A 16,408-nucleotide genomic window follows, 5' to 3' on the forward strand; every position below is an offset into this window, starting at 1 on the left:
ACCCAGACACTCAGCCTGCAAGGGCAGTGTGGTTGTGTTAGGGTACAGGGCCTCTAAGAGTGGCACAATAAGTGCTGCAGCCCTTAGAGGCCTTCCCTGGTCACAAGGTCCTGGGTACATAGGGTACCATTTACCAGGGGCTGACATGTGGCCAGGGTTTGCCAATTTGGGGTTTTAGGTTTTCGGGAAGGAACATAGGCCCTGGGCACCTGATTGGCAGGAGTCCAGGGCACACTCAGTCAAAGTACATTCAGCAATTCAGCAAAAAGTGGGGGCATACCATTCAAGAAAGATGGCACTTTCTCACAGCCATGCAATGCTACATAATTACCGACCTCTACAGAATGCGCCATTTTCATCTTTATACATTTGATGCACTCAATGATAGATACTCCTGTACTCATTAATCCTGCTCCAGTGATGACTTCAGGAACATATCAATTCTAGGACGTCCATCTTTACTCCTACAGGGACCAGGGTGGTAGCTTGACAGTCTTGATAATGTTAATACCTGGGGGTTATCAGCCTTAAGCAGCATGTACTCGTGTTGACTGCTAAACATGGAACTGTTGAAAGGCAATATGAAGTGAGAGAGGAGAGGAGTAGACAGTACACCATGACCTCACATCTGGCAGGGTAGGGTTGGAATTTTTCCACGTAACCTACCAGTAAAGCCCATTATGGTTTAACCAAGAACAATCCCCATTCAAATGGATTATTATGTCAACAAATGTCAGGGTCAACAAGTGGCCTTGCATTTCCTATAGACCCCCCCTGTTCTATTTTACGACTGCCTTGTCTAATTTGACAAAAACTAAAATGAGAAATAAACCATTGGGTTTTTATGTTTTGTGGTATTTTTATAGATTTTTTTATCTCTGTTTCTCGTCATTGACATTCCTAATATGAGTTTTATACAACTGTTCATAGATCTCTCATACTAGAAACTGTCCCCCGCAAGTCTACCATTGCTGCCTAGACCTTTAATTTGATGCTGTATTTTTCTAGCTCAAATACAAAATGATAATAAAAAATCAATACGAAAAAAGAAGAATAGTATACAAATAGAAGCCCCCTCCATCAAATCGACACTGTTACAACTGCAGCTTAAGCCCACACAACTGTGGTGTACGACCCATTTAAAATAATGTTACCTAAAGCCACAATAACACTACACAATACAATTAGTGCCACAACAAAAATACTTTTACCAAGGTAGAAGGTGAGAATTTGAAGAATCCAAAGTAATAAATGAAGGTGTGCAAAAACGTGATATTTGCAAAACTGTTAGAAAGATATGCTGCATAAAAAAATATAAGTTGCAAATGTAAATGTTGTATTTCATGCTTTATTGATAATTGCTGGTTTTGCATCAACAAGCAAGCAACAGTCAATTTCACAGGACTTTTCACATGACACTCCCACTCTCAGCAACTCGGTCCACTATATTACACTCCATTCACAAGCCTCTGGGACAGGACAAGAACTTAATCATCAAAGTCTCAGACCTCCTTATCACTTCATTCACCCCATGCCACCTTCCCCAGTATCTACCACCTTGTAGACAACTCAACTCAAGCGTTGAAAAAAACAAGAGACAACCTTATTGACACATTCAGTGTTTACAGTACATCAACCAACAAACTTCAAAGACTAAATCCTTCACCAACATAACCAAGCATTCAATATCCCTCTACTGGTTAGACTTTCTCATTATCTTGACACCCTGGTCTGCATCCAACAAAACAACGTCCAAGTAGCCATCAACCGCTCCAAAACTGCTCCAATGTCAGAGCTCAAGATACACTTTTTTAAAGACCCACTCCATCACAACACAATATCTGTTGACTGCAGCTCTGATCATATCAACCTCACCAATAACTAATTGAGTGTATCATTGCCTTTGACCCTGTACAGCATTTTGATCTTGTGACTGAAATTTTCACCTACCTATAACATCACTTTAACCTTTGTTTTTTTCAGTGAATTTCTAGTTTTTTTTAATGTAAAGTAATATTTTACTTAATGTAAAGTAATATTTTACAACCAGTCCTAGGATGCTCGTTTCCAGTCCAGGGAGGACCTGGCTTGGCAGTTCGGGCTGGACTGTTCCCATGAGGCACAGGGTCAAGACTGATTTGCATATGGCTGGGTGCAAACTGGAACGGCATGGTGAGCAAAAACGATGGATTTAGGCCCAGATCTCTGTACTGGGGTGAATGTATGACATTGTTCTGCATTCTGTCCATCAACTGTTGTTTTTGCTTAAGTAATATTTTATTACCATATGCAAAGCCAACTCCCCACAGAGCACGTCCTTTGGCTGTCCATGTCAAGGGTTTAGCTACAGTGTCTGGCCAGCGGCCAGTTGCTGCAGCTAACCACCTCACAGGCAGCCAAACCACTGTGTGTGGTGTGGGGTTGACCACAGGGCTTGGCCTCTGAGCAGCTAACCCTATGCCATGCACTGCCTTCTGCAATACCAACATTTAAAAAGTGAGCCTATTGGCTTTATCAAGGAGTGAGCGTATCAGTGTATAAACCAGGGGTACTCATAGTACGGCCCGCGGGCCGCCAGCGGCCCGGCAAGCCTTCCTTGGCGGCCCGCGGAGCTTGCAGACAATATACCTGTGTTCTTTTCTTTTTTTTTTTTAAAGTGCCAAACACCGCCGTTGCAGCAGCCCGGACTCCGAGAGAGGGCCAGCAATTCCAGCGATAGTAAGAGTGGAGCTGCGGGGGCGCTAAGAGGTGAAATACAACAAAGGCTTGTTAGCAAGTGAATGGTCTTTTAAAGACCTGTGAAGTACTGGGGGCAGCTGTGTGTGTGCCTGGGCTGCCACACAGGTGGGGGGTGGGTGGTATATGCACTGCCAGCAGCAACCTGCCAGGCCAGTGAGTGCACAACACTTGCATCACCCTCTCTCTGCCTGCCACTGCCTCCATGCTTCTGAAAGGTAAGAACAAAACGTGAATTTGCGTTTCAAATGCCCGTTCCTGCAGCATGCCACTTCCAAGGCCCATACATGACAGTAACCCGATTCAAGGCCCCATTCTCACGATTTTTTAAAAAAAAGAATCTCCCACTTTGATCTTCTGAAATGTTGGCATGTATGGTAATACAGTGATTAATAAATAAGCGCAACAGGAACCACCTGCACCAACAGACTACGCATTTTTCCATGGGTGCCACAGCCCGCCATCCAGTACAGTAATAAAAGGCCTTAATAGAAAGATTAGGCTACAATTCAATTATAAAGGTAGCGAGACAACGTTCCTCCGCGAAATCAGTTTCTTCCGCAAGCTATGGATTCCTCATGCTGCGAGTGTCCTGGTCCTATTCCAAGTGTCGTGGCGTTGAGGTGACAGAGGACAGAGGACAGCAGGGTGTGAGAGTGGGGTGACAGAGGGACGCAGGGAGTGAGAGCCGGGTGAGGTGACAGAGGGACGCAGGGAGTGAGAGCCAGGTGAGATGACAGAGGGTTGCAGGGAGTGAGAGCCGGGTGAGGTGACAGAGGGCAGCAGGGACTGAGAGCCAGAGGAGGGGACAGAGTGTGACAGAGGGCAGTAGGGACTGAGAGACGGGTGAGGTGACAGCTGGCTTTTACATTACACAGGGAGCGGGGGGAGTGGGGGACTGTCTCTGGGCTGGTGACGGGGACGTGTAGACACAGTACGTGTGCACTGCCCGAGGCACAGAGATAGACAGAGACAGACAGAGACAGACTGACAGACAGAGACAGACTGACAGACAGAGACAGATAGAGGCAGAGACAGATAGAGGCAGAGACAGATAGAGGCACTGGCGTAGCTAGGGGGGGGCGGTGGGGGCGGTCCGCCCCAGGCGGCACTATGTGGGGGCGGCGGCCGTGCGGCTCTCGTGGCCCATGGCGGAGGCCTTTCTAATTTATTTGGACACTCGCTGACACTACTGTCAGTTACTACAGTAGTGTCCGTGTATTCAAATAAATTAGAAAAGCCGCCGCCATGGGCAGCCAGTGCCGCGCGTGTGAACAGCAAGCACACTTAGGCGTGTGAACAGCAAGCACACTTAGAACACTTAGGACCTACGTAACCCGGTTGGCCAGCCCTCGCGCTGAAACGTAGCGCAGCACGGCAGTAGTGATGCGTCACGCGCACGCACTCGCCTCTCGTGAGCGCGGCCCTCAGCACGACTATTATCACCGGAGGCGGGCGGCAAACTCAAATTGCCGGCCCGCTGTTTTTCATGGCCTGAACCTGCCTGCAGCCAGCCTTGCTTGCACCTTTGCAGCCTGGAGCACCTGAATTGTCACAGTGACAGCGCACAGCAGCGGCCTAATTAAGCCTGCAGCCACTGCCTTGAGAGAGGCAATTCTTGGAGCGCCACCGCCACACTCCGACCTCCGGACTCTGCCTAAGTAAGTGCCACCAGCCTGTTGAGAGTGGGGTAAAAAATCTGGATTAGTGCTCTGGGAAGGTGGAGGGAAATTATCCTGCCTCAAGAGTGAAACTTGCACAGAGGGCGGAGAGGGGGGGGGGAATGTGTGTGTGTGTGTGGGGGGGGGGGGGTGTCTAGGAAGGTTCGGTCCTGGGTGAGGGGCAGACGCCTACAGGCACTAGGGGAGAGTCGGGGGACCTGCACGGTTGAGTAAATTCTGCGGCAAGACCAATTATGAAGCTTTATGCGGCACATTTTGTAACAGTATTACTTCATTAGTTTTTTCAAATTGGTAACACTGTCTAGGCATTGGCTGCACCACATTAGTACCAGTTTAGTACAGAAATATAGCAATAAGCAATAGGAAGGCGGCCAGTCCTGCTTTGTAAAGTGCCTTTCACTACGCTGCAACATTTTTAGTAGCTTTTGAATCATTTAAGCAAGAAACAGATTCTGTTAAAATCTGCAGATTATGCGGAAGATGATGGACTGTGTGACAAACATGGCAAATCTAAAATTATGGAAAAGTTTCTGCGGCCGCACAATAGCATAATTCCAGTGTCCCTGCCTTTAGGGCAATCTGGCAGTGCCCAATGGTCTGGTCTGATTGGTCAGTGTGTGGGCTGGCTTTTTGTTTGTGTCCTGTTTTATTGTCTTGTGGGCCGGTTTTTACTGTTGATTTCCCTGACAGTACCATAAACATGGTCTTCAGAAAACACAAATAGTTGCAGTCTACTATATCTTGCAAAACACACAGCGTGTTTTTACAACTTTAAAAGTGTCCCAATTTGCATACATGAGAGACTTTTTTAGCTTTCTGATTCACTATCGGGGCAACTTTTTATTTTTATTTTCAGGCCTGGGTCTATTTTCCTCCCAGTGCAACACTGCAGAGCTGCATTGATAAACAGTGTTAGTGAAAAACAAATTTGAGGCGAATTTCAACCTGCACCTGGTTTTAAAAGGGGACCCCTGAGGTGCAGGCTTGCTGTACTTTGGGGTGCCGCTGTGAATGTTAAATTAGCATTGTCGATTTCATTGAACAATTTTAGTGCCTGCCGCTCCGAGTGCACTACGAGAAATAACGACTGGTGGAGAGATCTGGGAAGGCAAGCTGAGGGGACGGAAAGGGACGGTGGTAGGTGGTGGGGGTGCAGAACGCGCCTGTGAGTCGATGTAGCACTGAGAACGGCATAGCAATAAGGCAGTCATGGCTTTGGCAGCAGGGAGGTATCTGGGCAAGTACACAGTTGCAAGATTAAACGTTTTCCGGGACAGAAACATGCACAGAGCGGAAAAACGACAAATTTTTGGAGTATCGAACGCTGTATCAAAGGGAGAGCGGAACATAGGGGCATATTTACAAGCCCTTATCGCCCAGGAACGTCACTTTTTCTGACATTCCGGTGGCGATAAACCCTTCGTCTTATTTACGAGGCAGCATTAAACCACTGAACTTGGCTTAAAGCCACCTAGTAAATTAGACCCCATTTCACACTGCATTGTGCAGCACAAATAGAAACAGCAAAACACCATGAATCATTTAAAGAAAATGACAATTTGCAACTTCTATGTGTGCTGCATAATGAAGTTACAAATCACGATTTGTTTATGTGCAGGAAGGGACACCTTCCTGCACATAAACAGACATTCCCACCAAGGTAGACACCCTTGCACTATGGTTCAAGGTTGCCTGCGTTGGCGCTAGGCAGCTAGATTTAGCACCAGCGCCAGGGGAAACACAGGGGTGCACCGCATTCTTGTGAATACGGTGCATCCCTGCATTTTTAAAATGGCGCAGCGAGGCATTAGCAATGTTTGTTTAATGTCACATTTCGGCATGTAAATTTGCCCCTTAGTACCATGTTCGTAAGATATGGCGCTGCTTCTCTCCACTGCTGCTGGCGCATCTAAGTTCCCTTCCTTTCTGGTGCTTTGCAGCTGTTAGAGTTTCTCTTTGCTCAAATGGGAGTAATTTCTGATATTTATATGTTTCCCTTGTCTTCTTTGCTTGATTTTGCTCGGGAGAAAGTGTCACTCTTAGTCATTGAAATGTCACTCATAATTACACTAAAATTATGAAAATGACCCTCATAGCAATCTGAAATCTTGGCAGTTATGAGTTGAGTCTGGGGCAGTGGCAGTGCTGGGCGATAGACTGCAGCAGAACCAACCCCTTCGGTAGAGACCCTGCCACCACTGTGGCGTACTGGAGCCTGAGGAAGGTAAGAGCTAAACATTTGTCACAAGGGGAGGAAAGGATCTTTGGTGAGTGGCAGGGCAGTGGGCACAAGTCCTATAAAAAGAAGTGGGGGGGACTAACCAAGTTAGGCAGTTAGCAAATGACATAATGACACGTGCCATCCATAGCTGCCAAGGTTTCAGATTGCTATGTGTGACATGTTCATAATTTCAGTGTGTTTATGAGTGACATTTGACACTTTCTTCCGAGCAAAAATCAAGCAATGAAGATGAGGAAACATAAATATCAGAAATTTGACCCATTTGAGCAACGAAAAACTCTTAGAAGATCTAAAACTGCTGCAAATGCCTGCTGCAGCTGACTATAATTAAAATGACAGCTATGGACCTCTAGAAAGCAGGTCACATGGCTTCGCTAAAAATTAACACCGAAAAGAGCAAGGACCTGCGGTTAGGCTGTAGAACCACTGGAGCGAAGCTGTGCAATAAGAGCCACTGACAATACAAGACAACAGTTTAGTAGAGAACACAGATCTTTACTGGACCCCACTAATGTAGAAGGGGTATTGCTGGGTGCATATGAGGCATTCAGAGTTGTAGTGGCATGAGCATCACCAGAGCCTGCCTTGATGTCCTGGCATAAATATTTCTAGTGTCGCAAAGCGAGTGACAAGTTACACACCAAGTATAAATACACCAGACGCCACTTCAAGCAAAGATTGAAATTTGTTTTTGGCTCCCATGGCTCATTAGCAGCTTGGTCTTCAGTTGGGTATTCAGTCCACCCTGCATTGCTGTTTAAAGCCTGCAGCACAGCAGGTGTCGAAAGACCCCTAAATCCAACACCCCACCTTCAGATCCAGATTCACACAGGTAAGTGCAAAAGTAGTCTGTCTCGAGTGACAGTCACAACGCACACTGATGAGAGTACTTGTCTGTGAACATGTGGCTGTTTGGAGAGAGCTCAAATAATAAACCAGGAGAGAAGAATCACTAAACTCCATGCTGCTCTCTCTGTCCCACATGGGACCTGGGCCCAGACTATATCAGGGCGTGAGAGGCCCTAACTCAAATCTCAATTGCCTCAGGCCTATACCATAAATTCATTAGTCAGCTGACTCACGGACTCCGGCCACCACAGTGAGCATGTGCGTGATACCATGATTGCTGGGCAAGCCTCAGGAAAGCCTGTGAGAGACCCATAGCAGTCACAGTCAGGCAGGATGATAAATATGTTTGAAAGTATTTTAAAAAAATCACACCAGTATATTTAAGCGAGTGGCCCCGGGGTGCTGTGCGCAGCCTCTACAACTGCAAGTTCAGATAGTTAACACTTACTTGCACTAGTTATTAGACCAATGTAAAACTAGCATTCCAATGATACATGTGAGAAGAATTTATGGCCGAAATTTGACAGTAGGGTGAGATTCAAAATTCGAGTCCGAGACTTAACCTCACACAATCACAGGGCTACGTATGCCAGGGGCGGCAATCTGAGGGATAGCCCCGGGCGCCACAAGCTCTAGCTACGCCTCTGGATAGAGGCAGGGACAGATAGAGGCAGGGACAGATAGAGACAGAGAGGCAGAGACAGATAGAGACAGAGAGGCAGGGACAGATAGAGACAGAGAGGCAGGGACTGATAGAGGCAGAGACAGATAGAGGCAGGGACAGATAGAGACAGGGACAGATAGAGACAGGGACAGATAGAGGCAGAGACAGATAGAGGCAGGGACAGTCAGATAGAGGCAGGGACAGTCAGATAGAGGCAGGGACAGTCAGATAGAGGCAGGGACAGTCAGATAGAGGCAGGGACAGACAGACAGAGGCAGGGACAGACAGATAGAGGCAGGGACAGACAGATAGAGGCAGGGACAGATAGAGGCAGGGACAGATAGAGGCAGGGACAGATAGAGGCAGGGACAGACAGAGGCAGTGTCAGACAGAGGCAGGGACAGACAGAGGCAGGGACAGACAGAGGCAGGGACAGACAGGGAGAGAGAGAGAGAACGCGAGAGAGAGAGAGAGAGAGAGAGAGAGAACGAGAGAGAGAGAGAGAGAGCGAGCGAGAGAGAGAGAGATGTGCATGCCGTGTCTGGTGGCTCAGTGGACGAAGGCATCCGCTGCAGGGGCCTGTGTTCAAGCTCATGGTCACAGTTTTTTTTCTAGCCCCGCCCCCTCCCCCACTGACCCCGCCCCCACCGGTGCGGCCCTCGGCCACAAACCACACTCTAAATTTGGCCCCCGGGAGAAAGTTTGTGAGTACCCCTGGTATAAACTATCATATTTCTTTGAAAATCACCAATATTTTCATTCAAATGGGTATTTCAATATTTCACACAATCCACTATTTATTCATGTTGCGTACCAAATAAATGTAGTAATGTTTTTATAAAAAAACATGTCTGTGACTCTTTTTACATAGTTTTATAATTACATTTTGTGGGTAAAAAATGTCAAAGTAAATAGAGACATATTGGTTTTTTTTAATAAATAAAAAAAAATATGTCTCTGAGTCTTGCTTTTAACATTTTTCAGCCCAGAAAATAAAAACCATAGGACAACCATAAGAGAGCTCTGCATTCCAGTTGAAGAGCATAGAACCGCAGCTGAGACTGCTTTAAAAAATATATGGTAAGTACTCCTGGGGTCATGGATCGAATGCCCCAGGAGACTTACTGTTTTTTTTATGTTGCAGGGGGGATGCAGGACTCCCTGCATCCCCCTCACAGCATTAAATAACAAGCATTTGCAATGCAATCGGTCTCGCCTTTGGAACCTTATATGTATTTAGCTATGCAGCACATTAGCCTGGGTGTTGAAACATCTACTGTTCTTTAACATGGAGTAAGCACCAAACTACATGACACGCCAGGTATGGGAGCACTTGGAGAGAAATATTGTCTTTCAGTGGGGAATGTTATAGTCCAAAGCTCTGTTTTTAATATATAATCAGGGCCTTCGGCGTTCATATCACTGAAAAAACAATATTTGAAAAATATATAATTGTTTACGTGTGCTCGTGGAAGACAATTTCTATGGACTGGAATCTAGAGAATGCTAAAGTGATTCCGGTATTTTACTTACCTCTACTGGTCGTTGTTAGACCTGTCAGCCCTTTGGGTGGTCCCTCCTCATCATTATTTATTTTGTCCCACTTTTGCCTCAAACCCAGTTTGAATTTTTCCTTTTTGGGAACCACCAGACTTTTTAGTGTTGCTGCAGATTCAGGGAGCCATTTTAGCTACCCCTGAAACTTCTGTCTGAGGGCCTGGAGCACAAAATGGTGGCCACCTGTGACATCACCAGCATCCACTGGAACCTACCAGCACCTTCCAGAACATTCCAGGAGATTCCAGAACTCTGTGACAGTTGGAGACCGTTTAGAATGTTGGGAGGATAAGAGAGGCAGTTGGCAGTTGAAGCTGGCAGTTGGCACCTGACTGGTGAAGAGAGAGGAGCACAACAGTGAAGGAGGAAGGAGTGAAGCAGCAGGGGTGGAAACTTGTGCCTGGAGTGGGGTCCATAAACCCACCCTTGATACTTGTCCCTACTGATGGATCCCAGCCTATAGCCCTGTGTGGGAAGAAGACAGAAGAAACTTATCCTAAGGACCTGGACAGCAGGAACAGGCCTTAGAACCAAGAAAACAGCAAGATTCTGACCTGAGAACTGGTTTCCCTGGAGTCCGGCGTCGAGTAGCCTGACGACCTGGAGCCCGAGGTGGAGAAGCGGCGCTGACTGAAGTAGCAGACGTCGTACCCGGAGCCGCCAGAGGTCGTGAGAGGGCGCCGACGGAGGTCGTGAGGAATACCAGAGGTCGAGGAGGAAGTGAACCGAGGTCGAGCGAGCGGCGTCATCGGAGGAGTGAAGTCCGCCCTCCGGAGTCGTCGGAGACCGAGGTAGAGGAGCACCGGAGGTCGGGAGTGAGGATCGCACTCCGGAGTCGCCCGGAGCCTGTGAGGAGGAGCACCGGAGGTCGGGGGTGAGGATCGCACCCCGGAGTCGCCGGAAGTCGACATCGAGGCCAGGCCGGCCGACGTCATCGGAGCCGAGAGCGCCATCGGACCGGAGCCGCCCGAAGTCGACATCGTGAAGAGACTGCCCGACGCCGTCGAATCGGAGGTCGAGATCGAACCGAGGCCACCGACATCGGACCGGAACCGCCTGCCGGCGTCGTCAAAGAACTGACATTGTGCCGAGGCCGCCGAGACCGAACCGGAACCGCCTCACGGCGTCGACACGACTCCAGCGGCGTCGGAACATCAGAAAAAGGGCAGTAAGTGGAGTAGAGGGCGCCTAAGGCCCTGTGGAGACCTGAGAGACTGCTCTAAGGGGCTAGGGAGGTGCTGAAACCAACCTGACTGTGCAAGGGGTGAACTGGGACTAACCTAGAGAGGTTGTGTGGAGAGAGAAAGCCAGGGCACTGGTATTCCCCCCTTTGATCTACCTCAGCTTAGGCCTCAGCCTTGTCCCAGCCAGGGAGTAGCCCCCCCCCCTCAAGCCTTCCACAACCCTACAAGCTGTGCCTGGGCCAAATCAGCCCTTAAGAATTGAAGTGTCATCTGATTACATGAGTGTTGCTGTATACTTTTAATTATTTATTGGGGGTACTGTATTTATTGAATTTTTACCTATTTATTGCTGCACTATATTTATAGGTCCACAGGACTTGATGGTGTACAATATTTATTGGTACAGTATTTATTGCCTCAAAGTATTTAATTGTCTGTATATATTGCACTTGTATTTATGCCCTGTTATTTATGATCACCCCTATTTATTTCATCAAACAGCCAATATTTATTTGACCTGCACTAATTGAAACTTGTATATTGTGATTGACCTATTTATTTTTCCAATCAGCAACTAAGAGAAAAAGATAAAGAAAGAATATTTTCATAATTTTTACGGTGTGGAGTCGTTTTTGGAACGGATGCACGCATGGTTATTGTATGGGTATATTGTATGCTTAGCACTGCGCCTGTTTCCTGACCACTCGAGCCAAGCTACCACAGTGTGTTCGGGGAGTCCACCACCACCCTGCGGAGTGGGAGTGGGCTGTTTCCAACATAAATTGGTGTTCAGTGGTGGGATAGAGCTGTGCCTACGCATACTCAACAATAACTGTGGGTAGTCCATAGGCCTACACCGGGAGTTTTCTCAAGAGCGGCCTTCCTAATTGTGGGTTTTTGTTTTTTCCAAATTTACTCTGGTGGTGGGAGGAGGTATTATTAAAGGTACCCCCCTGCATAGTTACTGCACAAAAACCTGTCCTCTAACCTGAGTGGGCAAGATGGAGTTTGTACTAGAAGATTTAGAAACGTACACTGTGGCCCAACTCAGGGAGTTTTGCCAGCGGGAGGGGGTGTACTGTCCCCCAGGAGCAAAGAAGGGTGCACTCCAAACCAGCTTAAGGGCTTGGGGGGAGGCACGCCGAGAAAGCAAGGCTGAGGAGGAAGACAGGGATGGAGAGCCTGACCCCGAGGGGGCTGAGATGTACCAACCTGAGGTGGGGAACCTGTCAGCAGGGCCCAGGACACTTTCTAGGAAGGGCAGCACTGTCTCTAGCGGGGGCTTATCCAGCGTGGAGTTAGCAGATCGGAGAGAGAAAAGACAGCTCACATGGGATTTAGCAAAGCTGGAGAAGGAGAAGGAGGAACAGAGGTTGGCTCATGAGACGGAGAAAGAGAGGATGGCTCATGAGATAAGACTGAAAGAGATAGAGCTTCAGATCTTAAGAATTGGGGCACCAACTGTTCCTAATGGTGGCAGCAAAGACCAAGAAATCACCAGGGAATCCAAACCTTACCTGCCAAAGGACATAGTAGCTAGCTATGGGGCGGGTGACGACATCGCCAAGTGGCTAGCAGCCTATGAGGTCTCGTTGAGGGCCCATGGGGTTCCAGTGAAGTATTGGGGAGGAGGATTGTATAGGTACATGCCTCCAGCTGGTAGGGATGCTTTATTGGGCCTCGAAGAGGATGAGCAGACCCACTACCCCACCATGAAACTGGCGCTCATCAGAAAGTTTGGACTAACACCTGAAAAGTACAGACAGAAGTTCAGGGGTAGTCACAAACTGGGCACACAGAATTGGGTGGACTTCCTGGACTATGCAAAGAAGGCACTGGAAGGTTGGATTCAGGGCAGTGAAGTAAGGAACTACGAGGAGCTGTTTGACCTGGTACTGAAGGAACACCTACTCGAGAAATGTTTCCCTGAACTGCGGCAACACCTGGTGGATAGCAAGCTGACCAGCCCCCGGAAGCTTGCTGAGGAGGCGGACATTTGGGCCAGTACCCGGGTGTCCACAAGGGGGACTGGAGGGGATACTCAAAAGGCCGGACAGGGCGCCCCCCAGAAGAAAGAGGGAGGGGAAAAGAAAAAGGAGTTCTCCAAAGGCCCCCAAAATAACTTCCAAGGGAAGGGAACAGGATTCACCTCTAAGGCTAACCCACCCAGAAACCCTAATCCTGGCCAGAGTCAGCAGCCAAGGGTTGTCCATTGCTACGAGTGCGGTGGCGTTGGACACTATAAAGGAGACCCGAAGTGTCAGAAACGATCACCCCCTCCCACTGGAGGAAAGACCCCCGGAGTAGCTAGTGTAGTGCTCGGGGAGGAGATGCCCTTAACTAAGGGAAGGGAGTGGGCGGGTGTCACTTTAGTGTCCCTGGGAGAACGGGAGATGGTTCCCAAGATCCAGGTGCCCGCAAATACCGCAAAGTATGGGCAGTGGATCACCATCAACGGCCAAAGAGGGGAGGCTCTGAGAGACACAGGAGCCAGTATGACTATGGTGCGTAGCCAGCTGGTGTCTCCAGAGCAGGTAATTCCCGATGTACTCCACCCAGCCGCGATGGCTGACGGCAGAACAGGCCACTATCCCGTGGCCGAGGTTCCCTTTGAATGGGGGGGGGTTGCAGGTTCACTTCGAGTTGCCGTAAGCCCTGCCGTGCCAGTCGATTGTCTGCTGGGAAATGACATGGAGCACAACGCTTGGAAGGAGGTGGAATACCGGACTCACACCGAGATGCTGGGTACACCTGACTGGGCCTGTGTTAGCACAAGGTCCGAGACTACCCGATGAGGGAGTTCATTCCGGCTGGAGCCTGGAACAAAGGCCCAGCCAGCTGCCAGTCAAGGGAAGAACCGAGGACAGGAGGAGCCTGCCTCGGCGTCTCCACCCCGTAGGACGGATAGGCCACCGGAGGTGGTGGACCAGGAGTCTGCGGAGGGGGACGTTACCAACCTGGAGGACCTACCCATCCCGGCCGAGTGGCACGTGGAGGGAGGCCCGTCCAGGGAGGAATTCTGCCAGGGCCAGAGGGAGTGCCCTACCCTTGAGGGGCTGAGGCGACAGGCCGAAGCCCAGGCAGCAGGGAACGTTGACGGGAACTACAGTGTTTACTGGGAGGATGGCCTCCTCTACAGTGAACCCAAGGCACCCCTACATGGATCGTCACGAGCCTTGGTAGTTCCTCAACGTTATCGAGCCTTCCTTTTGGAGTTGGCTCACGAGATACCATTGGCAGGACACCTGGGGCAAGACAAGACCTTCGCCCGTCTTGTCCCACACTTTTATTGGCCTCAGATGAAAGTGACGTCCGATACCTACTGCCGGACATGTGTGTCTTGCCAAGCCAGTGGGAAAACAGGGGTGAAGCTGAAAGCTCCCCTGGAACCACTCCCTGTCGTTAGCACCCCCTTTGAAAGGGTGGGCATCGACATTGTGGGTCCATTAGATCCACCAACTACAGCTGGTCACAGGTTTATCCTGGTTCTGGTGGATCATGCCACACGGTACCCAGAGGCAATACCTCTGAGGACCATAACAGCACCTGTTGTGGCTAGGGCCCTGATGGGAATCTTTACCCGAGTGGGTTTTCCCAAGGAAGTTGTGTCCGACAGGGGGACCAACTTCATGTCAGCATATATGCGGGCAATGTGGAAGGAGTGTGGAGTGACCTACCGGTTCACAACTCCTTACCACCCCCAGACCAATGGTCTAGTGGAAAGGTTTAACAAAACCTTAAAAGGCATGATCAGAAGTCTGCCTGAAAGCCTGCGGAGGAAATGGGACGTCCTCCTACCCTGTTTACTTTTTTCCTACAGGGAAGTGCCACAGAAGGGAGTGGGCTTCAGCCCCTTCGAGCTTCTGTATGGGCACCCTGTACGTGGACCTCTTAACCTGGTGAGAGACGGATGGGAAAGAACTCCCAGAAAGCTCCCCCAGGATGTGGTGAGCTACATGCTGGCCTTCCGGAGCCAAATGGCTAAGTTGTGGAAGCAAGCCTCTGACAACTTGGAAGCCAGCCAAGCAGTGATGAAGGCGTGGTATGACCACAACGCTCACCCGGTGGAGTTGGAGCCTGGCCAGAAGGTGTGGGTGATCGAACCAGGAGAGCTTAGTGCCCTCCAGGATCGCTGGTCAGGACCCTTTGAGGTGTTGGAGAAGAAGGGTAAGGCTACCTACTTGGTGGACCTGAAGACCCCTCGTCAGCCCCTGCGGGTGCTGCATGCCAACCGCCTCAAACCCCACCACGAGAGGCCCGAAGTCATCTTGATGATGGTGACTGACGGAGGAGAGGACGTGGAAAGCGAGCCTCTCCCTGACCTGTTTGCGTCTCAAGAGAAGGATGGGTCGGTGGAGGGAGTGATTCTCTCCCCATCTCTAACTCCTGAACAGCAGGAGGACTGTCGCCAGGTCCTGGGGCAGTACTCTTCGTTGTTCTCCCTTGTTCCGGGTAGGACTCACCTGTGCGTCCATGACGTGGACACAGGAGACAGCCCACCTGTGAAGTCCAAGATCTACCGGATGTCAGACAAGGTGAAGGCCAGCATTCACAGTGAAGTCACTAAGATGCTGGAGCTAGGAGTGATTGAACCTTCTAGCAGCCCCTGGTCCAGTCCGGTGGTGTTAGTACCAAAAGCTGCACCACCGGGTGCCCAACCAGAACTGAGGTTCTGTGTGGACTACCGGGGACTGAATTCAGTGACAAAAACTGATGCTCATCCGATCCCTAGGGCGGATGAATTGATTGACCGGCTGGGAGCTGCCCAATATCTAAGTACCTTTGACCTTACCTCTGGGTACTGGCAGATCTCTTTGACTGATGGAGCAAGGGAAAGGTCAGCCTTCTCCACGCCCAATGGCCACTACCAGTTCTGTGTGATGCCCTTTGGGCTCAAGAACGCACCTGCCACGTTTCAGCGCCTGGTAAACCAGATCCTCACCGGGATGGAGAGTTTCTCTGCTGCTTATCTGGATGACATAGCCGTCTTCAGTAGCAGCTGGGAGGATCACTTGCGTCACCTGCAAGCTGTTCTCCAGGCCCTGAGACAAGCTGGATTGACGATCAAGGCCAGCAAGTGCCAGATCGGGCAGGGGTCGGTAGTGTACCTTGGACACTTGGTGGGTAGGGGAACGGTGCAACCCCTCCAGGCGAAGATCGAGGCCATCATGGCCTGGGAACCCCCCAAGACACAGACTGAGGTCCGAGCATTTTTGGGCCTCACGGGATACTATCGCCGCTTCGTGAAGGGGTACGGTACCATCGTAGCCCCTCTCACGGAGCTCACGTCCAAGAAACAACCTCGACGGGTAGTCTGGACGGAGGCTTGTCAGCAAGCCTTTGAGAAATTGAAGAAAGCCATGTGCGAGGCCCCGGTCTTAAGGGCCCCAGACTTTTCCAAGAAGTTGATTGTCCAGACAGATGCATCAGAACATGGCATTGGGGCAGTGTTATCGCAACTCAACGAAGAGGGTCTGGATCAACCCGTGGTCTT

General features: G+C 49.7%; 1 protein-coding gene across 2 annotated transcripts in view; it reads right to left on the minus strand.

The window, feature by feature from the left end:
- CFAP61 (cilia and flagella associated protein 61) overlaps positions 1 to 16,408 on the minus strand; it is a 2,048,453-nt gene that overhangs the window by 2,011,166 nt on the left and 20,879 nt on the right. The window lies entirely within an intron of this gene.

Source organism: Triturus cristatus, chromosome 6 (genome assembly GCF_964204655.1).
Source record: "Triturus cristatus chromosome 6, aTriCri1.1, whole genome shotgun sequence".
NCBI classification, from domain to species: Eukaryota; Metazoa; Chordata; class Amphibia; order Caudata; family Salamandridae; genus Triturus; species Triturus cristatus.